General features: G+C 37.8%; 1 protein-coding gene across 6 annotated transcripts in view; it reads right to left on the reverse strand.

The window, feature by feature from the left end:
- The window catches only part of LOC150091205 (voltage-dependent calcium channel subunit alpha-2/delta-3-like), a 1,918,419-nt gene that overhangs the window by 283,919 nt on the left and 1,608,785 nt on the right, over nt 1-25,715 (reverse strand). The window lies entirely within an intron of this gene.

Here is a 25,715-nt window from a genome sequence, read left to right on the forward strand (position 1 = left end):
GGACTTGGAGCTTTCTTAGCATCAAGATTCATCAAAATCCTTCTGATATCCTTTTGACGGAAGACCACAGGAGGCATTGAATGGAGCGTGTTGGGAATTGTGGGAGGTGTTTTACCAAGATCATTAATATATGAGCTGGAAGAAAAATGGGATGCTAGCAGGTCAGCTTTATCCTTGGCTGAAGTGGCAACAGAACCATCTGGTTTGGACAGAGGTGGGAGCAAAGATGGGCAAAAGTTGCGACCAATAGCTTTGGCAAGAGACCAGAATGCTTGGCTACCATTAGGGCAAGAAGCAGTTTTCTACTCTTAGCCTGTTCAAACTCTAGTTTGGACTGATTAATAGCTGCTTTACAACTGTTGCGAGCTTTTTTGTAGTCAGAAAATGAAACTGAAGAATTAGAAACAAGCCGATTACGATATGCAACATTCGTCTCTTGGACAGCCTTAGCACATTTATTGGAAAACCAAGGTTTAGATAAAGGCTGAGATTTTAAAGTGGAGTGTGGAATAAAGGATTCTATTCCTACAAGAAAAATTTCACTGACACAATCTGAGCAAACGTTGACATCAAAAGTTTTGAAACAGTAATCTGACCAAGGAAAAGAAGTCTCGCAGGTCATCCCATTTTGCATTCTTGTAATGCCAAACAACACGTGGTTGGGAATAGCCATGAGATAAAGGTTCCATTGGAGAAGAGACAATCACCAAGTTGTGATCTGAAGTGCCTAAAGGACCTCTCACTTTGACCGTGTACTTAGAAGGGTTGTTTGTGAGAAAAAGATCAAGCGTATTGGCTGTATGATTAGGACTGTCCGGTATTCTTGTAGGTAAATGAACAATCTGTGCTAGGTCATTAGTAATTGCAAAAGCCTCAGCATCTCGACCTGCTGGGTCGGTGTGACCAGAAAACGGAAGCCAGCTGGAGTTGTGAACATTAAAATCACCAAGGAAAATTACCACACTGTTAGGAAAGTTGGACTGGAGAAAATCAAGTTGCAAAGAGAGGAAGTCAAAGAGCTCCAAGTGATTAGTGGAGTTGGGAGAACGGTAGAGACAACAGATGAATTTGACTCAACGAGGTAGAGAGAGTTTAAGCCAGAGAAGATCAAAGAGAGGAGATTCCAAATTGCCAAGTCTCTGACAGGGACATCAGAACGGACCTATGCACAAGTACCACCTTTGAGGTGAAAGGAATCATACAGCGAATAATTTGGACATCTGAGATGAGCAGTAGATGAATCAACCGATAACTGAGATTCTGTTAGAAAAAGTACATGGGGTTTGGCAGACTGCAAGTGGAAATGGACATCATTGAGATTAGAATTGAGCACGTATATTTGTGAAATGAATTAGGAAGTCCTTGGAAGGTTTAGATCTTTTCGTAGATAAGCTTGCTCTATTAGGGTGTATTAGGGTGTAATGAAATTTTTGGATAAGGCGTACATGTGGTAAGAATATACCCAGATCCTTGACATAACGTGGCCTCGACAATGTTCCCCGCATACACACTACTCTGACTCCCTCCAGTCACTATCTGGCAGAGTAGAGGTAGCAAGATTATATACTAGCTGATCAGGAAGCTTCCTAGAGAGTTACCAATAGGTTCTGTCCGGTGTACTAACTAGCGGCCGGCCTGCGAACACTGTTTTAGAGCTGTACCCTGAAAATATAAGGAATATTGGATCTCGCCACGATGTTCATTATAACCTCAAAGTCATCAATCATACTGCATGATGGAAGAGATAGGGAAGGGTTGACCGGAACTTAGCTCTAGAGACTAAACATGGGTTGCACCACTTCAAGCCTCCAATAAGCAAAGTGGTGGTATTTCGCCTGTTGATGTGAGTCATCTACCACCTAGTACTGCCTGGTAACACAGAGGGGCGGCGTTCCTCCATGTGGTGTGGGCGCCACACCTTGACCCCTGCTTACGTTGGTTCACACCTGGGTGGTCACCCACCATGTACTTGTCCATGGAGGTTATACCCAGGATTACTAACAGTCCCACCATCATGAAGGTGCAAGCAGAGGATTTGGCTGTCACAGACCGTCCGGACTTTGCCGAAATTGGGTCCACTTACGCTGATGGAACGCTGTTCCATCAGCGTTTTAGACTCCCAGGTAGTAAGTACAGCTTGTCTGGCATATCTGAGAGTATGTCTGTGACAACCTCAAGGATCTGTATGAATTAATAACCCATTAGTTCCACTCAATATCTGGAAAGTTAAAATCTCCGATTATAAGACATTTTGATTTTCTGGTCCACACTATTTCTCTATATTGTTCTTTGTTATACACATCACAGTCCTATTCAATTTTTTTTGTTTTTCCAGTGCTTGTGTCACACCACATAGTGTTCCACTGGCCACCCATGCTGACTGGATTCGCTGCCTTAGTTTTAATATGCTTCTTAATTAAGAGCTTAACTGGTCTTTGAGGTTGTCACAGATATTCTCTCAGATAAGCAAGACAAACTGTACTTGCTACCTGGGAGTCTAAAACGCTGATGGAACTGATATTCGGTGACATTCAAGTCAAGTAGACCCAATTTCAGCTAAGTCCGGATGGTCTGTGACAGCCAAAATCCTCTGCTTGCACCTTCACAATGGTGGGACTGTTAATAATCCTGGGTATAACCTCCATGCACAAGCACACTGTGGGTGACTACCCAGGTTTGAACCAACATAAGCAGGGGGTCGAGGTGTGGCACCCACACCACATGGAGGAAAGCCGCCCATCTGTGTTACCAGGCAATTCTAGGTGGCAAATGACTCTCATCAACTGGTGCAATAGCACCACTTTGCTTATTGGAAGCTTGAAGTGGTGGAACCATGTTTAGTCTCCAGAGCTAAGTTCCAGTCAACCCTTCCTCATCTCTTCCATCATGCAGTATGACTGATGACTTTTGAGGTTATGATGAACATCATGGCAAGATCCAATCTTCCTTACATTTCGAGGGTACAGCTTTAAATCGGTGGTTGTAGGACGCCCGCTAGTTAGTACACTGGACCGAACTTATTGGTAACTCTTTAGGGGTTTCCAGATAAGCTAGTGTATCATCTTGCTACCTCTACTCTGCCAGATAGTGACTGGAGGGAGTCCAAGTAGTGAGTATGCAGGGGGCATTGTCGATGCCACGTTATGTGAAGGATCTGGGTATATTCTTACCATGTGTACGCCATATCCAAAAATTCCATTACTTCATACAGCATGTCCCACCCACTTTTTCTTACTATTGAATACACTATGAATTGTCAAACTAATAGAGTAAGCTTATCTGCAAAAAGATCTAAACCTCCCAAACACCTAATTCGTTTCACAAATATATGTGGTCTCAATTCTAATCTCAACGATGTCCATTTCCACTTGCAGTCTGCCAAACCCCATGTACTTTTTCTGAGAGAATTTCAGTTATCAGTTGATTCAACTACTGCTCATCTCAGTTGCCCAAATTATTCGCTGTATGATTCCTTTCCCCTCAAAGGTGGTACTTGTGCATATGTCCGTTCTGATATTCCCTGTCAGAGACTTGGCAATTTGGAATCTCCTCTCTTTGATCTTCTCTGGCTTAAAATCTCTCTACCTCATTGTGTCATATTCATCTGTTGTCTCTACTGTTTTCCCAACCCCACTAATCACTTGCAGCTCTTTGACTGCCTCTCTTTGCAACTTGACTTTCTCCAGTCCAACTTTCCTAACTGCGTGGTAATCTTCCTTGGTGATGTGAATGTTCACAACTACAGCTGGCTTCCATTTTCTAGTCATATCGACCCAGCTGGTCGAGATGCTGAGGCTTTAGCAATTCCTAATGACCTTGCACAGATTGTTTCTTTAGCTACAAGAATACCAGACAATCCTAACCTCGTATTGTTTGGCATTACAAGAATGCAAAATGGGATGACCTGCGAGATTTCCTTTCCTTGGTTGGATTACTATTTCAAAACTTCTGATGTCAATGTTTGCTCAGATTGTGTCAGTGATATTATTCTTGTAGGAATGGAATCATTTATTCCACATTCCACTTTAAAATCTCGTCCTTTATCTAAACCTTGGTTTTCCAATAAATGTGCTAAGGCTGTTCAAGATAAGAACGTTGCATATCATAATTGGCTTGTTTCTAATTCTTCAGTTTCATTTTCTGCCTACACCAAACCTCGCAACAATTGTAAAGCAGTCATTAATCAGTCCAAACTAGATTTTGAACAGGCTAACAGTAGAAAACTTGCTTCTTGCCCTAATGGTAGCCAAACATTCTGGTTGCGAAAGCTATTGGACGCAACTTTTGCCCATCTCTGCTCCCACCTCTGTCAAAACCAGATAGTTCTGTTGTCACTTCATCCACGGATTAAGCTGATCTGCTAGCATCCCATTTTTCTTCCAACTCATGTATTAATGATCTTGGTAAAACACGTCCCACTATTCCCAACATGCTCTATTCAATGTGTCTTGTGGTCTTCCATCAAAAGGATGTCAGAAGGATTTTGATGAATCTTGAGCTAAGAAAGCTCCAGGTCCTGAGGGTATTTCTCCACTTGTTCTGAAAACCTATGCTTCTGAACTTATTCCTGTTCTTTGCCACCTTCTTTCACTTTCTTATTCCAAAGGTGTTTTTCCTTCTGCTTGGAAATTTGCTCATATCCAGCCAGTTCCTAAAAAGGGTGACAAGTCCCTCCCATCCAATTATTGTCCAATTGCAATTACTTCTACTCTTTCTAAAGTAATGGAGAAATCAATTAACTGTCAACTCTTAAACAACCTAGAAACCTTCTGTTTGATCAACGATCACTAGTATGGATTAAGTCGGTGTCAATCCACTCGTTAATATTCTGGCTTATGTTACCCATTTATGGACATTTTCAATGGAAAAGTTTGGTGAAACAGAAGCAGTTGCTTTTGACATCTCAAAGGCTGTCACTCGCATTTCGCATAAAGGTCTAAACAAGCTTCTACCTTATGATTTGCTCTGATCGCTCACTGAGAGTGATGGTATATGGCTCTCTGTCTTCTAACTTCTCCACTAATGCTGGTGTCCCCAAGGTTCAGTTCTTTCCCCCACTCTTTTCCTCTTGTATATTAATGACCTTCTTCCATTGACTGGAAATCCTATCCATAGTTTTGCTGATGATAGCACATTGCATTCCACTTTCTGTTTTGAAAAACCTTCCTCTGCTCAATTAGCGTCAACTTGTCGAATATCTGCTACCAATTCCTTAAATTTCAATTTCCAGGTAATTCTCTAGTGGGGCAATGACAACTTAGTTGATCTCAATCCTTCTAAAACTCAGTCTTGTCTTATATCTCGCAAAAAGGATTCTTCTGTTCCTATGCTTATCTTTAGTGACACTCTGATTTCTAGGCAAAATGATATATCTCTTTTGGGGATTATCCCGACTTCTAATCTCTCTTGGCACAAGCATATTACAAATATTGCTTCCTCTGCATCTAAAAAAAAAAAAAAAGGCCCAGGGTGCCAAGCGTTATAGTGATCAAGCAATTTCCTGAGTGATTATTAGAGCGTTTTCTCAAAGATATAGTTCTGTTTCAGTTATAAAAGTTTTCTTACTTTTCTATTATTAGGCAACTTAGTCTTACAAATCATAAGCTAGTTTAAGAAAGGAAAAACACCTTTCTTCTTTTTTTCTTTAAATTAACGTACTAACTTTTATACCGCTTGGTCAGTCTAGCGGCACTGCTCCTGCCTCCCCGTGGTGGGGCCGGTAACCTGGGAGGAGAAATTCACTCTCCCAGGGCTGAAAGGAGCAAAGATGGATAAAAATATATATCCACCTATAGAGCCATTGAGCTCAAGACGAGACAATATAAATGGCAATGATAATGACTTCTCTCAACCCAAGAGGCTGAGAACAACTGCTCAAGAGGAGATACCATCATTCCTCATTCTATACTCTCTCTCTCTCAGAGCAGCCTCTGAGAAAGTTATCGCCATTCCTTATACAAAAATGTATTGAGTCTGCTGCAGGTTCACCGAAAATGGTAAGGCGACTTCAGTTCGGGGATATTCTTGTAGAGACCAGTAAAGCTCAACACTCTGCAAAGTTATTAAAGCAGACTACCTTTGGTGGACAACCAATAAAAGTCACTCCCCATGCCACCCTAAACTCCTCGAAGGGTGTAATTGCAGAATGGGACTTAGTAAATGTATCAGAAGAGGAAATAGTCCAAGAGCTTCAAGAACAAAAAGTAATCCAAGCAAGGAGAATCCTGACTCGGAAAGATGGTATTCTTGTTCCCACAAGGATATAATGCTCACTTTTAGTTCTCCTATCCTACCAACATCTGTCAAAGCTGGCTATCTTCATTGCCGTGTGCGTCCTTACATCCCGAATCCAATCAGGTGCTATAAGTGCCAAAAATATGGACACTCCCAAACTGCATGTAGAGGTGAGGCAATATGTCCAAATTGTGGATCAAAGGATCATAATCAATCTGAATGCACTGCTACTTCTCATTGCCCAAACTGTAAAGGTAATCACCCAGCTTTTTCCAAAATATGCAAACTATGGAAACAAGGGAAAAAAATCCAAAAATATAAAGTCGAGAATAAAGTCACATACTCAGAGGCAAGAAGACAAATACTCATAACAGAACCAAAGCATACATATGCCACTGCTGCTAAACAATTTCAGTCAGTAGGTATTCAAACAGATGTTACAGTTCCTCCAAATATATCCATCGCCGATTGGGCACGTTCCTTGCTCTCTGCTTCCAAACAGTGTCCTTCACAGCAAAAAGCTGAACAAGCCAGTAACACCCCAATTACCATTCCAACCGACGTGCCTCAAACAGCAAAACCAAAAGTGGCAGAAACTAAAGTTCTGAACCCACCAGTTGCTACGGGCATGGATGTTGACCAATGCAATGAATCAGATGATGGTATATTAGAACTGCATGCGACTGATGAGATGGATGTCACACATCCCTACTTTCCAAAAAAAGAGAAAGGGAAATTGGATCGATCCAAGCAAGTTTCAACTAAAAAGCAGTCAGAAACAACAATAAACAGCAAAACCACTTAATGGAAAGATTCCTCCAATGGAATTGTAGAGGCTTTCGCAATACAAAAGACGATTTATTTGATCTCATCGACCGGTATGATCTAACAGGCATAGCCCTACAGGAAACCTACTTAAATGCACGAGTATGTTCCACCATTAAAAATTACACCATCTTCAGACAAGATAGGAGAATAGACTCGCCAGCCCGTGGAGGAGCGGCAATTCTTGTTAGAAACAACGTTCCATCGAAACATATTGCTCTTCAGACCCCTTTTGAAGCAGTGGCAGTGCGTATTGTAATTGGCATCACCCTTACAGTAGCGTCAATATATATCCCTCCTAATTTCTTATTCACTTCAGACGACCTAGAAAATCTAATAGACCAGCTGCCATCTCCGTTCTGCTTTCTCGGAGACTTCAATGCACATCATTCGCTGTGGGGATCTCCAACAATTGACAAGAGAGGTAAGCTAATAGAATCCTTTCTTGATGCTTCAACTCACCATTTTAAATACTGGCGAGCCAACCTACATTCATTTTTCGACTGGATCCATGAGTTCAATAGATCTCTCGATCTGTTCTCCCTCCTTATATACTATTATGGAGTGGTCTGTTCTTGACAATCCAATGAACAGTGATCACCTGCCAATTCTCTGCAAACTCAAAACACGAGCAAACCCTCCTTCCCCACGTCGCTCCATTTGGATATTCCGTAGGGCACACTGGAGTGAATATGCCTCTCATGTTCAATTAGATGATAAAATTATACAATCTCAGACCATAGAAAATGTCACGGAACACATTACTACTCAAATATTACTAGCTGCCACCATTGCAATACCAAAATCTTTACCAGGGAAACGGAAACACAGTAACTACTGGTGGAACCAAGATTGTACGCATGCGAAACGGGAAAAAAACAGATCTTGGAATTTATTTCGTAAATTCCCCACAACTAGTAACCTAATTAACTTCAAAAGACTGAGAGCCAAGTTCTGCAAAATAAGAAGAAATGCAAAGAAAGAAGCCTGGATCAGCTTCTCCTCAAGTATAAATAAGGACACAGATGGTAGAATCATTTGGAGGAAAATTCAAACGCTCAATGGCAAATATGTCCAGTCCCCAACTACAATACTAAATTGGGAAGGGAAGGAGTTGTCATCACCAGCAGAAATAGCAAATGCCTTAGCGGAATCATTTGCCAGCATATCAGCAATATCCACTTTTAACCCAACCTTTCAAAGAATTAAAGAATCTGCAGAAAAGCGTAAGATTAATTTTTCTACGGCAGTTTCACATCCATACAACCATCCATTCACATTAGCAGAATTAGTGGGGGCACTCAATAAAACACCCAATAGTGCTGCTGGTCAAGATGGGGTCTATTATATAATGTTAAAGCAACTTGACAACAGAGCAAAAACAACATTGTTAAAATATTACAACCGTATTTTCTTAGAAAATACCTACCCACTCTCCTGGCGTCACTCAATTGTTCTAGCCTTCCCAAAGCCAGGAAAGGATCGTACCTTTCCGCATAACTACAGGCCAATTTCACTGACTAGTTGTCTAGGAAAAGTCCTTGAAAAAATGGTTCACGGGCGGCTAACGTGGTTCCTGGAAGCAAACAACCTACTAAACAGCAGCCAGTATGGATTTCGAAAGAACCGGTCCACCCTAGATGTGATGATAAAAGCTGAGGCAAACATCCGAAATGCCTTTATAAGGAGAGAACATCTAGTCATGATTAATCTCGATATTGAGAAAGCCTTCGATACCACCTGGCGATATGGTGTACTAAAAGATCTCCATTTTTTTGGCTTGAGAGGTCAGTTACCTCAATTCATACAAAATTTTCTATGCAACAGAACGTTTCAGGTAAGGTATATGAACAATTTATCCAAATCGTTTGAACAAGAGGAGGGTGTACCGCAGGGTTCTATTCCAAGTCCAACATTATTTGCAGTAAGAATTACAAACATGACACGGGAAGTACCAAATACAGTAGAATCGTACATGTTTGCCGACCTCATTATCTCCTGTCAATCCCAAACTATGAACATCATTGAAAGACAACTTCAAATTTCCATAGCTAAAATAGAATCATGGGCACTGCGGAATGGTTATTCTTTAGCCGAAAAAAAAATCCACTGCAATTCACTTTTGTAAAAAACGAAAACTCCACCCGGATCCAGAAATATTTTTAAAAAACAGCCTGATACCTGTCACTAACAATTTTCGTCTGTTGGGGCTACATTTAGATAATAAACTTAATTTTGCTTCCCATATATCTTACCTTCGAACCACGTGTCTTAAAAAACTGAACATCCTAAGAGCCGTTTCTGCCATGTCCTGGGGTGCTGACAGAAGCTCTCTTCTTCATCTCTATAGAGCTTTAATAAGATCACGCTTAGATTATGGATCACCTGTCTATGGATCACCGCTAGGAACAGTTCCCTATTATGTCTGAACACCATACAGCATAGTGCCCTTAGGATAGCTGTGGGAGCCTTTAGAACATCTCCGATCCACAGCCTGTATATTGAGGCAAATGAACATCCACTGCACCTAAGGAGAAAATCCTTATTATGTAACGCACTAAAGATTAAGAGTATTCCATCACATCCTAGCTGGCAGCACTTGTTCGACCCTAAATACACCATGCTATATCAAAATAAACCTAATGAGAATCGCCCAGCAGGGCTTCGACTGCAAGAGCTCATGATCAGTTGGAACATTAATTTTCAGAATGTCTTCCAAGACCTTGGTACTCCCGAACCTCCCTGGACTGAATTCGTACCTCTCTGTGACAATTTCTTTTTAAGATGGGGGAAGACATCCCTGGCTAATACAAATTTTCAACAGCTCCATAAATCGCATTCCTTGGAAAACTCAGGAAAAGTACATATCTATACTGATGGCTCCAAAACAGATACAGCCGTAGGTGCTGCAGCAGTCTCTTCCAACTTCTCAGTAGCTGTTTCTCTTCCCACTGAATGCAGTATTTATACTGCAGAATTATTTGCAATAAAACTGGCTCTAGATAATATAAACAAGTACCATATCAAGGAATCCTTGATATATTCAGACTCCTTAAGCGCAATCACTGCCATTCAATCTACTTTTTGTCCCTCTCACCCCATTCTTAAAGAGATCCGATCTAAGTTATTTCACTATTAAACAGTCAATCAGAAGGTTACCTTCTGCTGGATCCCTGGTCATTTTGGCATCTCAGGCAATGAACATGCGGATGCTGCTGCAAAGCATCCCGACTCTGGATCTTCCAGACAAATAAAAGTTCCCTACACCGATCACAAATCTGTCATTAAAACAACATGCAGGAAACAATGGTCTCTCCTTTGGAAAACTCAAACCAATAATAAACTACTGCAGGTAAAAAAAGAGCCACAACTGTGGACATCTAGTTCCAGGAGAAGCAGGCAACAAGAAGTGATTCTAGCAAGGCTCCGCATCGGCCATTCGCACCCAACTCACCTGTTTTTGCTTATGGGAGAGAATCCTCCTCAGTGTTTCTTTTGTCAGTCGCAGCTAACAATAAAACACATCCTCATAGAATGTCCCCAACTTTCATCAGTCAGAAAATCAAGCTTTAGCTCCCTGTCCAACTTAAAGGAACCCTTAACCTTATTTCATATTCTTGGCAATGAAGCAAATTTTGAGGAACTGTTTAATTATTTGAAGCACATAAATCTGTATGATAGACTGTGATCAAAGTGACAAACAAATCCTGAACAGGCACAAAATGGCCGAAGAGGCCCTTGTGCCAAAAAACCCCAATACAACAACAACAAGAACAACAGCATCTAAAAAAACTTGGTTTTCTCTTTCGCTCTCAGTGTTACTTTTCTTCCAAACAGTTGTTCACTCTGTACAAATTGCAAATTTGCCCTACCATGGAATATTGTTCCCACATCTGGGGCAGTGCCCCCAAAACCTCTCTCAGGCTTCTCGATTCCATTCAGAAGAGGGCAGTTAGGTTAATTAATGATTCATCCCTAACAGAGTCTCTCCATTCTCTGTCTCATAGGCATCCTGTTTCTGCTGCATGCCTTTTCTACAGATACTTCCATCGGAACTGTTCTTCTGAATTGGCTTCTACAATTCCCACTCTCTCTCTCTCTCTCTCTTTCAAAACAGTCCGAACACGTGCCGCCACCAGACAACATCCATTTACTGTCCAACTTCAAACTCACAGAACCAACATTACATTTTCCTCGTTTATTCATTCAACTGCTGTTTTCTGGAACAACCTTCCTTCATACGTATTTCCTGAAAATTACAGCTACAGAAGTTCAAGTCTAATGTCAACAAATATCTTCTTTCGCCTTCTCAACCTCCAACCCAAGCATGGTGCTAAGTACTATATGTTCTAATACCTCTCGTGTTTTGGGTTTTCATAAAAAAAAAAAAAAAATAAAAAAATAAAAATAAATAACTGCATCCCAACCCTCTCCTTCCTTTCTCTACCACTATTGGTGGAATTACGGTGAACCCTACTTGTACTCTTTTCTAGTCATATCGACTAGAAAATAGTACAAGTAGGGTTCACCATAATTCCACCAATAGTGTTACAGGAAGAACAGAATAAGAACAAAGCTAATTGAAATTTCTAACAAAGCTGAAAATATACCCCAAAACAGAAATATCAACACAAGGTTTTTTCCCAACCCAAACTGAATTCTCAAAGCAAATAGTTTGATGACCTGACTCTTCTGATCACGTTCTGTGTGACTGTCCCCTTTACGCAGATTTCCATCTTGAATTGCAAGTTGTCACTGACATCTCATCTAACACTCCTAAATGCAGCTGTTGACGTAAACAGATATTCAAGAGGAGACAGAGAATGCAAACCATGGTCTGATTCCCCCTATTAATGCTGACAGTGCCTCCTTGAGCAGCCACACCCAATGAACTAAATGGATCCACTGATGCCATCATCATGAGGATCGTCGTGGACCTGACAATTATCCTTGGACGTGACAATCAACCAAAATGTGACCTCCCCAGACAAGCCCTTCTTAACTGGCTGTGGACCCTGCTATCCTTAGGGAGGTTGACTCAGATATTGGATTTCCTATAGCAAACCTGGTAACAGGACAGGTTTCCACATGGAATGCCAACTCTCTGACTGGCTATCCCCTGACAGGATACTGACCAACGATCCTTCCTGGTTGGGATTTTCAAAGGTATGATGATTCACTTCCATGTAAACGATGATCTAACTAATGAAGACCTCTTGTCCTTGGACTGGACACTTGCTGACTCAGACAAACTGATTGGGATTTATGCATGGATAATGCTACAGGAGCTGGACACAAGAAATGGGCTGACAGTTGTCTCCCAGGACTCCGTGGGTGAGATTGCTGCTTCAAGAAGAAGCTTGCTGGCTCCAAGTACCTCCTCAGGAGGAACTCGGCCTGATTTACAAACCTTCTCCCTTCTTATTTGTGAGAGGATGCCTTCTACTTACATCCTCAACCATTCTGTACACTTTCTCCCAACCCTTCTCTGCTGTCAATCTCTCCTTTCCTCTTTTTTTTTTTTTGGTCCTCCTGTAATTTCTGTCCTGAGGGCCTATTATGAGTCCTGGAGTGCAAAACCCTGGTGTGGCTCCTCTGACTAATGATGGGAATCAGGGGGCAATCAAACTGGTGTTGGTTACCCCCCCCCCCCCCCCCCCCCCCGCTGCTTAATTGCCAGTTTGCTGGCCTACAACATGTTACATTCACATACTTAACACTACACTTCATTGCCAGCACATGGCTTATGTCATTAGAGAAGCCTTAGTGGAGAACGGGGGGAACCCTGGTTCCCACAACAAGAAGATTTAAAACACATTTTAAATATTTTCCTTTCTGTACACGTTGTTGTCCCCATATTCAAATTATTCATCTCTCTGTTGTCTGAGTGACACCAGTTCTCTGACAGCTGTTTCTGTTCTTACTCTTAGTTACCCAAAACAGCCCATGTATTTACTTGTTTCATGATGACCCACAGCAGAGCTTGAAATTCTTGATACATTGCTTTCCAGGCTGCTGCATGTTCATGGAACATGCAGCAACCTGGAAAGAAACTTTCAGGAATTTAAAGATGAAGTGCAAGAATCATTTTCACTTCTGCCCGCTGTTCTAGTTAATCTATTAGTTTGTGTATCCCCATAAGCTGTCAGTTTTCTGACCCTAATACTGCCGCAATAGCATCAGTGAATAATCTTGCAGCCCTTCTATTTAACCCCTTCACAGATTATCCCGAGATATCTTGTTTTTAGGTTTAAAAGTTATTTGGAACATACATGAAATATCTCGGGATACAATAATACTCGAAGGAAACAATAATACCTCCAAATTTAGGACTGAAAGTATTTTCTCTGGTATTTATCTGGCTAATTTTGCATTAGGCAGGTAAATCCCGAGTTTTCTCAGAATTTTCTTACACCCGGCAGCAAACGACTGGCTTTCGTTTTACTTATATTGTAGAGAACAGTAGCATGCATTCCTGTGCCGCCAGTAAGCAAAATATAATTTGCTGTCCTAAATGCAGAATACTGAACACATGAAAATAATTCACAAAAACAATAGCGAAAAATATTTCAGCACCCTCTTGAACTTCCGCACATAAGCAACGCTTACCTTGCCTGTCCACTTGTGGCAGCCGTGTGTCAGAATGTAGTTAGTTTGCGATTACTGCTTGTGCATTTCACTTGATTTTTTAAATTTATTTATATAATGAGTAATGAAGACTTTTTCAGTGCCTTTCTTTTATTATTAAAAAAATTTGTAGAATTTGCACACTTTCTGGCATACCCAAGATAACTCGGGATAGCCCAAATGGGTTAATTACTCCCATGTATTTTCTACGAAAAGATTAATAAATGACACAAAAAACTATACAATGAGTATTCGCACGATGCATAATTTTAATCTGTAAAATAAAAAAAGTCGATCTGTTAAGGCACATTTTCCGGAAAAAAATGTTCTGGGAAATGGTTAAGTGTATCCCATCCCTGTAAAAGCAGTCTTTCCTGTTAACAAGCACAGACCATGCTGAGAAAAATTCTACCCCATCATGAGCCTTACACAGTCTCCATATTCACAGTCTCATATTTTCCTTAGACTCATCATGCCTTTTTAAAATATCAACAATATGTTTCCAATCATTACATCCAGTAACTAATAAATTTTTTGATTTAACTGAAAACAATTTGCAAATAAAACAGTACACAGATTTTGTGGTTTCTGAAAATATTAACCACTCTCTTTTTCTGTGGTACCATTAGCTCTACTTAAATAGAAATGGGATTCGTTTAATTTTCTTGCAATGATTTTTCAATCACAATTAAAATTTCGATTTGAATTTTTAATGTTTCCAAAATTGTGGTTTTCTGCGAAGGCAAAACTCAATAAAATCATTTGTGATGGGGTTGGGCCATAAAGCAATATCTTTAGTGTATGTTTTATGTTTGATATTATTTGTATGTATTGCATTCGATTTTTATCATTGATATTGTTTGTATTAATATTTTGATCATTGTTATCATTAATATTGTACACAGTTGCGTTGTTGGTATTGTTTTTAATTTGATCAATAATAACGCCGGCTGATACTGTTGAATCGGAAGGTTCATTTTCTATCCTATTTTCTTCTGTTTTGCTGCTGTCATCTTCTCAATTTTTTATTGCTACAAAATCCTGTAATGAGGTTTGTTTCTTTTTTAATTCCGCCTCTCTAATTTTCTGCTTCTTTCTTTTTTTGAAACCCAGATTCGTACGTTCTTTTCATTGCCCTAAAATATTATTTTTATATTCGTATATTGTATAATTTATTATTTTTTACTTTATTCATCTAATTGTTTTTCGTAATTAAGTAAAATAATATTTGAATGTACAATGTAAAATTGAAATCCAGTATTCTACCCCAATTACAGAAAATAAAATGAAAGAAAATTTGTTTAAATTAATTGTACATTATTGCGAGAAGAGCCCACACCAAATCATGCATTAGAATTAGTATAAAATAAAAAATAAATATTTTAACAACAAAACAAACAAAATACTAGTATTAATACCTACCTTGAATTTTCCCTTTATTTATTAAACAACATTTGTAACTTATACACTTATTGTTAATACTATAATACACAATACACTCGTTGGCACACATTATGTTGATATCAGCGATCAGCCATATGTACTGTCTGTACCATGGGGATGACACGGACCGTTATAGTTGTCAATATTAAAATCCCATTCGGGCCGAAGGACCTCCAGCGACGAAATCAGTGCAGTAGTAAATGATATATACTACTTATCAACAATAACCAGAACAAATGTAACTGAATTTTATTCTTCTAACTATGTGTAATGATATAAGATTTTAAGATTGACAACTATAATGGCCTGTTTCATGGAGATGGTTTCTATTTTGAAATAAAAACAATAAAATTCAGTTATGCATTTGCTCTGGTTACTGTTGATAAGTAGTAGATATCATTTACTACCGTGCTGATTTCGCCGCTGGAGGGCGCTGGAAGTCCTTCGGCCCTCGTCAGCAGAATAGGGGGCAGAATGAGACTCTAAGGTCACGTAGAAAATACATTATGGGATAGGGGTCATTGCATAGGGCTGGCATGGGCTCTGCCCTGCACCAAGGTGTTTACATTTCATATGTTACCATACGCCTGCGTCACACCTGCAATCTAGGGTCCCCAAATATGGGACCGAAATTTAATTTTAATTTTTTTACTGCAAAAATGAGTTTATAGAATATTGATTTGGGGACTTTGGGGCCCCCTGTTGATAGGGGCCCCAGACAATTGCCCTTTTTTGCCCATAGGATAATGCACTGCTGTTCACACTATCTAAAACCATTGTCGCTCCTATGACACATTCTTTAGCCATGTTGCTTTGGCATGCCCCTTGCTTCATTCATTCAGTGACTTCCAGTTTATGAGCAATGCTCAAAATGTGATGCTTCCTCTTATGGGTCTGATGATTCAGGCATGCTCAATAAATTAAAAAAACATTATTTGAAAAAGCAAAAAGAAGCCCTGTGACCAAGGTAATACCAATGCTTATACTGGCAAAAGGGCAATGTGCAGGTCTGGGTACAACACAGTCAGCCTTATTTATTAAATAACCCAAACAAAAATCAATTTGTTTGTTTTATTTTTTATTATACATGCAACTCTAAAAAATATTTAGTTGAATAGTATACACTGCTAAACAATAATCAAGAATTCCTCAACAAAAATATATTATCTGTATAGTGTACAAATAAGCATCATTGTAGTACATAAGGTGCTTATTCCAACAATATAATGTATATGTACTTTGTATCCTGCTGATGCACCCCTTCTAGCACTGTTGGGCAACACAATATTAAACTGTATATTCCTATTTGAAAAAACGTATGTTATTCAAAACGTATATTAATCATAGAAAATTTTAAAATAACAATAAAATATAAAACAAAATAATTAAATGTACTAAATTTGGCTTTACTTTCTGCTTTTTTAAAAAAAAAAATTAAGAGAAATCAGATTACTGGAAGTTCCCTGTACTCTTAACACCTTTTTTTCTGAAAAAATTGATGTATATAGTTTTTTTTTTTTTTTTTTAACTTGTACATTAAGGACTGAAATTCCTTTACTATATTCAATTTCAATTTCTCACTCCCCCTTTACTAAGCACAATAAAATATTCAGGAATAGAATTGCAAAAAAAAACCTCAATAGCGAATAAGAAAAACTATTTCATTTTGTAACCTAGAAAGTCCAAAATTTTAATGCTAAGTGGGAGTTTTGGTTGCCCAAAGGGTTTATTTTTATCTGTTGTTAACTGTAATTTTGTATTTTTTTTAAAAAATTATTTTAATGAAATCCAAAAGTGTGTTAAAATGTGTGAGTTAAAAGCTGAAACAGAAGACATGTGTGATTTAAAGCTGAAACAGAGACGTGTGAGTTAAAAGCTGAAACAGAAGACACTTGTTGTTGTGTGAGTTACCATGTGTGAGTTAAAAGCTGAAACAGAAGACACTTGTTGTTGTGTGAGTTACCATGTGTGAGTTAAAAGCTGAAAAAGAAGACACTTGTTGGTATTACATTTGAATTTCTTAGGTTATGATCTTTAAGAAATACACGTGAAGGAGAGGTGTTCCAGAGAACAGAAGGAGAAAGGATAACTGAAGATGAGAAAAGGTTGGTTCTGTGAGGTTTAGAGTTGGACAGTGAATGGATGCTGCCTGGTTGCAGTATGTATTCCGAATGGTTTGGAAGAGAGCACTAGAATTACAGATGGCATTTCAGAAGAACGGTGCACATGGAAATATTTATAAGAAGAGTATGTAGTAGAAACAGAACAACTGAGACAGAGAATGCTGCCTTTGTAACAATTTTTTTTTAGGTGTTGCTTTTTGAATGAAAATCTATAACATTTTGCTTCTTTTTCAAAACAAGCATCAGAGACAGCACAAAGTAACCAAAGCAAATGATCTTTATCAAGAGGATATATGAGTGGTACAGAAGTTCCCAAACACGAACATTGAAGACAGTGTTGCAAACTGGAATATCATGTTTTAGTAGCAAAACCATTATTATTTGATATTTTAAACAGGAAAAAATTATGCAACTTTGGTGAAATAACGAGCACTTAAACCTGTGTGGGGTGTAATCTGCCTTTAATTTCTTAGGGAATTACAGATTGTTTTGAGATGTTTCATGGATTTACCTCCTGTACCACTTCTTCAGTAAACTCTTGTAATGTGTTGTCCTTATGACACCATCAGTCTCTTATACTAAGCCAAGACTGAAAATACAGTTTGTATTTTGTTGTATTTACTTATGCACAGCAAAGCATGAAGATTTAGATGATGCATTAACCGTGTAATTCAGACAAGCAAAGATGTAGGGATGCTCTGGCTTGATTATGCGACAAAAGGCAGATACTTTAGCTGCAAAGCTGGGATTTGAGATTTCAATTCTAATCAAGAATGGCTGGAACAGTTCAATAAGAGGGATCACATCAGTTTTAAGAGTGGTGAATTGGGGGGGTTTCCAATGACAGACTGGATAACCTCTCCCTTGCCTTCACTATTGAAACCATGCTACCAAGGATACTGACAATGTGATCAAACAGGTATTTTTTTTACCACTGTCTTCAGATAAAGCTTTGGCATTTAAAGGTGATCAGTTTTTTTTTTTTTTTTTTGGGAGAAAAGAATATACGACTGTGATGGTAGGTTGTAATAATTCAGACTCTTATAAAATGTTGTCCACATTTTTAATTTGAAGGTTTAAATCTTGACATTTTAGAGTTAAGAAATTACTGAAATACACAACTAAAAAAGGATTGGATGACAGCAAGTATTTTCAAGAGTGGGATAAAGGCATTGGATAACTGCTTTTTATGTGAGAAGTGCTGAGTTGCTTTGTTTACTGATAACAGTGATGTCCATCTAGAAGTTTTTCTACTTCTGCTTCAAAAAGGTCAATCTGACCTTTTGTTCAGTGATTACAGGAGGTTCTTTTTTAGCCATCAAATTCTTAATTATTGAAATAAGTAAACTCCATGGGTAGTTCCTGACAGCTTGGGAACAAGTTAAAGGTCAGATGGATAGATACCTACAAAAGTATGTGATGAGAGAAACACAGAGACAAGCTGTTTTTAATATATATTTTTTGATGGTACATCAAAACCCTGAGGCTTCCTTGCACCACAATGTTCCTATTTCTACAGGAGTTTTTTCTATGGAACAGTATTAAAATCAAAGTATATGATATCAAAATTGTTTTTTGCATCCAGTTACTTTGTTACTATATCATGTTAGCCAATTAGACTGGTCAGAAAAGATCTTGCATTAAACAATCTGTTCTGTGATTGCCATATAACCATATTTCTGTCAAGATGATCCTGCATGATCTTTAACCATTGGCTCCATTATTTCCCTGCCACAGAAGCCAAGCTTACAGTTGTATAATCACTTACTTTACCCTTCCATCCCCTTTGTGAAATGGGGTAAAATATTTAATATATAGGGACCTCCCTGTATCCAAGGATGCTCTCATAATTATGGGTGAGGGTTTGCTTATGTATTTTTGCTGCATTTTTTAATATAACTTAATGGATCCCATTAGCAACAGGCACCTTAGCTTCAGAAATCTCTCTTCCATTTTCTCCTCAAATATAACAAAATCATTTAGCTTCACTTATAGCTTAGTGTATTTCTTGTATTCCTAGCCCTAAATACTTCTTCATGTGCAAATGTAAAATATTTATTTAGATTAGTCAGAAACCTGAACAAGATCATCAACAATTATGCCAATGATATCAAGTGGACCAACGTTGTTCATCACTTTCCTTCTAGTGTTAACATTGTTAACATAAGCACAGAATTCTTTGTTACTTTTCTTTGCATTCTTAGCTAGAGACTTTGTAATCTGCCTAACCCCCCCCTTAGTAATCTGATTACAGACTAGTTTGTATTTTGATATTAGTATCAGCCCTACAGTGCAAGGAAGCTACTGGCTTTTGCTGCACTAGTAATAAAAAAAAAAAAAAAAAAAAAAAAAAATTAGACAAAAAAAAATTATGCACTTCCCTCTTCAGATAAGGTAATTATCCAGTGAGGCATTCCAGTAATCAACAACTCATTAGCTAAAAGAAAACTTCTACAGTTCTTCTCCTGTAATTTAAATTTAAGATCCATAGTTCATTTTACTAACCCTCACAGAGTCTTACAAAACCTCAGTCAGGTCTCTAAGGTGCATGGTTGCCAAGTTCTGTAGCCCCACATAATTGAAGTCTTTCCTTAAATGGTTGCCCTTTTGTCAACCTTGCCATGCAAATTTCTCAGATTTGGATCCTTTCAAGAAGCTCTATGTCTTTTTTGGGTAAGGCCTACATACATGGACACAGTATTTCAATGGTTGTACAATTGCCTTAAACCAGTGGTTTCCAAACTTCATGTTATTATGGCCCCCTTTAAAAAAAATCTAATCTTGGTGCCTCCCACCCTTTATTTCATAAAATAATACAGACACATTTTTAAATGGTAAAAAATGTATTAATACAAAAAATGAAAAAAAAAAACGTGATTGACAGAATAATAACAAGGTTTTACTATATATATATATATATATATATTCATTTTTAAATTATTTTGTTTTTAATGCGATGGCTGTGCTTGTTTATTAGCAAAAAGTTTATCGAATCTAGGTGTCATCGAGGAGAGTGCTACTAGTAGCTCTTTTTCTACTATTAAAGGGGCTTGATATTTGGATTTCATTGCAGCCAATGCAGAAAATCCCATTTTGCATAAATATGATGTTATGAATGGCAGCAATACTTGCATTGCTTTGCTTGACAAAGTATTATATTCTTCACTTCGATTCAACCAAAATTGAACTAGGTTTCACTCTGAAATTTTTGTTTCAATGAAGTATCGTATGATAATTCTATCAATTTTTCCTTTTCAATAGTTGTCAATCCAAATTCATCATCTTGTTCATCGACAAATGGATTCTGTATCCACGTGAACTTTGTATAATCAAAATCTTCGAAATAATGTGAAAAGTGCATTAGCAAACCATCCAAGTGTTCAGTAAATAGATTTTTGTTTGCTTCAATATTAACTCTGGCACAGAAATCATTTAAAAGTGGAAATATGTCGAACTTATTTTTTGTAAATTTGATTTTCACAGCTCCAATTTTTTTATGAATGTTTTCACTTTGTCTTTTTGAATCAGTGAATGCATTTGTGGTCCTTGCATTGATTTATTCAAAACACTCAATTTTCCAAAAATTTCAACCAAATAGGCAAGTTTAACAATAAAGTTATCATTCCTAAATAAATCTGCCTCTTCATTATGATTTTCATCAAGAAAAATTGCAACCTCTTCTTTGAGTTCAAACACCCTTTGAATCACTTTTGCATGAGATAGCCAGCGCACTTCACAATAGTATAGAAGTGAGGTATAATTAGCTTCCATATCTTCACACAGCTTTGCAAACAACCTAACTTTTAAAGGACTGTTTTTTATGTAGTTTATAACTTTCGTAACTTTTGTAAAAATGTTGTTAAGTTCCTCGCTCATATTTTTTGACACAAGAGCTGCTCTGTGAAGCATGCAGTGCGTCTAGATAACTTTGGGTGCTTTCTTTTTAACTAATGACATTAACTGTGCTCCATCAGTACAGAGTCCAATGCAGTTATTCCACTTTATGTCGTTCTCATCATCATTTTAATGCAATTATATTAAAAATTTCATTGGATGTGGCCTTTCCAGGAATCAGGTTGCAAAATAATATATCTTCCATTATATTAGTTTCTGAAACATATCGAACATATGCAATTAAATGAGCATCTTTAGCTACATCAGTTGCCTCATCTACTTGTATGGCGAATTTCGAAGTACGCAGTCGAGAAACTAACTGATTGCAAAGATTTTCAGATATATCATTAATTCTTCTGCAAACTGTATTATCAGCAAGTATTTGTCGCAACTGTTTCGCCGAGCATTATTTTAACCATATCAATAGCTGCTGGGAAAACTAGAGTTTCTCCTATTGTGTGTAGTTTTTTACATTTCGCAATTCTGTAAAAAACTTGGTACGATGCTAGCAATGCATTTGATGGAACAGAAACTATTTTTTTGAATGTATGCTTTTGTTTATTAAATTCATCTAATTTTCTTTGAAAAAATTCTATGGGCTCACCAATGTATTCAGAATGCATATTTTTAAGGCGCCGTTTTAATTTGCCTGGTCTCATACTATCTGCAGCCAAAACTTTCGTACAAAACAAACACATTGGTTTTTCCAAGCCATCTATAATAACACTTGTGAATCCTAATGATAAATAGGATGAATCGAATTTTCTTGTCTTGGGAGTTCTACCTCCTTGTTCCCTGTTGCTTCTATTCCCACTACCTTTACTTGTATCAGCATCAGTATCTTCATTATTAGTGGATTTTCTCTTGTAACCAGTCCAAAATTTATCCATTCGTCTAAAAATATTAGAATTAAATTTATATTCTTAAAAAATACAACTTCTAAATTATTAACAATTATTATCAGTAAGTAATCATGCCAAAAACAATAAAAAACACAATCGCACACTGCTGAAACCGTATTTTCGACCATGCTACTAATGCTATACTCTGCAATCTACCTATATATGTCATACATAGTATGCACTAAATTAGTTAGAGTGAGGTAGGTGGCGGTGAACTAACCAAAGTTAGAATGAGATAGGTGGCGGTAAATGCTTTATAAAATAGGTTATAAAATTTAATGTTATGTTATGAAAGTTTATTTATATGTATATATTTTTTATTTATATATGTTATGTTACAAAAATTACATTTCTATTAAACTTTTCGTGCCTCCTTTTGCACTAGTCCGAGCCTCCCAGTTTGGAAATCGCTGCCTTAAACTATGACCTCTCTATATGATCTCTACAGGATATTATTTGATAAATCATTGGACACCATGGGCTTTCCTCTCTGCCTAGTTAAGGATCAGAGAACTTCATCGGCTTGTATCACAACTGTCGCATTTTTGATCATTCTGAGCATTAGTAGATGCATATGATGCAAAAAAGCAAGCTCATATGGGATCAGCCCAAAACAAAAAAAAAAAAAAAAAAATCCTTCCCATTTCACCCATCCATTCACTCCATATGTTTGTCTAGTTCTGGCTTTGAATTTATTTAAGCTGTCAACTTCTATAATGGCAGATGAAAGTTTGTTCCAGCAATCAGCAACCCGCTGGCTAAAGGCAAATTTCTGCACATCTATTCTATAACTGTCTTTCCTCAATTTGAATTTATGTCCACTCAGGCGATTAATCTGGGAAAGAGGAAGAATCCCATCAGCATTGAGCTTGCTTAAACCATTCAAGGCCTTATCCACTTCAATCCATTCACCTCGCAGTGCCTAGTCTCCAGACACTGCAATTTGCAGAACTTAAGCATTTCTTCGTAAGAGCAATCTTTTGTTCCATTCACCAACCTTGTTGCCCTTTTCTGTACCTGCTCCAGCAGCTCTACATCCTTCCTAAAATGAGGCCTCCAGACCTGTATACAGTACTAAAGGTGACCATTGCCTTATACAAGGAGATAATTACCTCCTTATCCCTGCTAGAAAAATTCCTGTACATCACTGACAAGACACCATGAGCTACTCTTTCAGACTATCTGCATTGCTCAGAAAACTTCATATCTGACTGCACCATTATCCACAGGTCTTTTTCATTCTCTATCACAATTGGTTGATATGTTACTCTGGGGTTACAGCTACCCATATGCAGTACATATACAGTTTAACATTTGTCAAACTTCATAACATTTGTCAAACTTCAAGCTTCAGTTGCCATCTCTCAGCCAATCTGCTCAACTTTTCTAAATCCTGTTGCAATAGTTTACTATCATTAACAAACCCTGCAAACCTTCGTATCGTGTGCAAACTTGGCCATTAAACCTGATATACCATCATCAATATCATTATAAATACAGAAAACAACAATAATGGACCCACACCGAACCATAGGGGGGGGGGACTCCACTAATAACATTAGTCCACTAAGAGCAGTGTCCATTGATTACCACTCTCTGTCTTCTTTCACTGAACCATCCCTTTATCCATAGCAGCAATTTTCCCCTAATGCCATACTGCTTCAATTTGTACAGTAGTCTTCCATGTGCAACAGTATCAAAAGCTTTCCTAAAATCTACGTATATGATATCAGAATTATTTTTTGCATCCATCTCCTTTGTGACCACATCATAGTATACAATCAAATTGGTCAGACAAGACTTCCCCTTAACAAACCCATGATGCATCTGAACTATAACTGCAGTCTTGTCTAGATAATCCTGCAGTGCTTCTTCAACCAGCACCTCCATTAATTTCCTTGGAACAGAAGTTAAACTAATAGGTCTGTAATACTTGTCACCCTTCGATCCTCCTTTGTGAATTGGGGTCACATTTGCCTCCTTTAATATAACTGGATTGATCCCATCTACCCTAGGTGTCTTTCTTATGTTTAACTTTAACAATTTCTCTTCCACTTTGCTCTCAGTCATTACAAAATCATTTAGGTCACTGTCAGAGTTTGATAAACTTCTGGCATTCTCCTCATGTGTGAATGTTGCAAAATATTCATTCAGCTTGTCAGTACCTGAGCAGGATCATCAACATTTGATCCTTCAATATCAAGTGGACCAAGCTGATCATCCCCTTCCTCCTAGAGTTTACACATTTAAAAAGTGTTTGCTTTTCCTCTTTGCATCCTTTGCCAAAGATTTCACTTAATCTGCCTTCACTTGCCTAACCTCCTTTGTGACTTGATTAGAGACCAGCTTATATCTAACATAGGTTTCTGTGTCACCTGATAATTGATATGCATTCCATACATTTTTCTTCTTAGCCACGAGTCTGATTAGTTTATCTGACATCCATTTAGGCTTAAACCTTGAACAATATTTCTTAGTTCGTATGAAAAGCCCAGTAGCTTCCAAGATTAATTCTTTGAATACTTCCCATTTACAATTTGCTGTTGGTAACATCATCAGTTGGTCCCACTGTATAGAATTTAAAAACTGTCTCATACCACCACAGTATTTGCTGCAGGATTCCTGTTCCCTGTTAATTTATAATCATTCCATGCATTTCCTTCTCTGCCACTAGTCTCATTAATTCATCGAACATCCATTTAGGTTTAAACTGTGAACTATATCTCTTTTTAGTGTAAAAGGCATAGTAGCTTCTATGAACTCTTCCCTGAATACTTTTCATTTTGAATTTGCAGTTGGTAATATCATCAGATGGCCCACTCAAGGGAATTTAAAAATTGTCTAGCCATGTTTTTGAAATCAAGATAATTTCCCTTTACCCTTAAAGTAGTTGCATCCTTATTCCCACATCCACCATCAACTTTATCTCACGTCCATATACTGTGATCTCTGCCACCTAACGGTTCTTTTTTCTGCAGATTCTTAATGCATGAAGAGTTATTGCTGATAATCAGATCAATGGTATTGCTTTATCCTTGTTGCCTCTCTAATATGCTGATATAGAAAGTTATCATCCAATAAATTTAGAAATGTTCTGCTATTGTGCTAGTGCTTTGTGACCACAAGTTCCATATATTTGGAAATTGTGGTCACAAAGTTAAGTCTTCCATTATAAGACATTCTGAGTTACTGGCCCACTCTTAATTACACTTATTACCATCTGGCCAAAACTCCTCCATACAAAAATTTGTGAAATTTGTGCTGCCAAACATATGAAAACATCTTTGGTGGCACCTACTAAATTTCGGATTGAGGTAAAACCAATTTGTCATGATTTTTCAACGTGGAAATGACGTGTCTCAAAATCGCGACAGAATAGTGAATTCCAAGTGGATGAAAGAGGTATCAATCAGAGGTGTCAATGATGTAAATGACCAACAATTCAATAGTATGATTGCAACAATATAAATACTTGTATTGTTGCAATCATACTATTCAACAAATGGCTACAATCAAATGAGTAATTAGGCTATTGGTTTGGATTTTGCTAATTTCTTCCAAACGTTGATTCAGTAGAGTAAGTAGCAGGCATGTGCGAAAAACATTACATCATTCATACTAACTATTTCAGACTGAAGTATGTCACTAATGTTAATTTGGCAGAGTA

The sequence above is a fragment of the Mastigoproctus giganteus genome, chromosome 1 (assembly GCF_048544385.1).
Source record: "Mastigoproctus giganteus isolate SK-2022 chromosome 1, ASM4854438v1, whole genome shotgun sequence".
NCBI classification, from domain to species: domain Eukaryota; kingdom Metazoa; phylum Arthropoda; class Arachnida; order Uropygi; family Thelyphonidae; genus Mastigoproctus; species Mastigoproctus giganteus.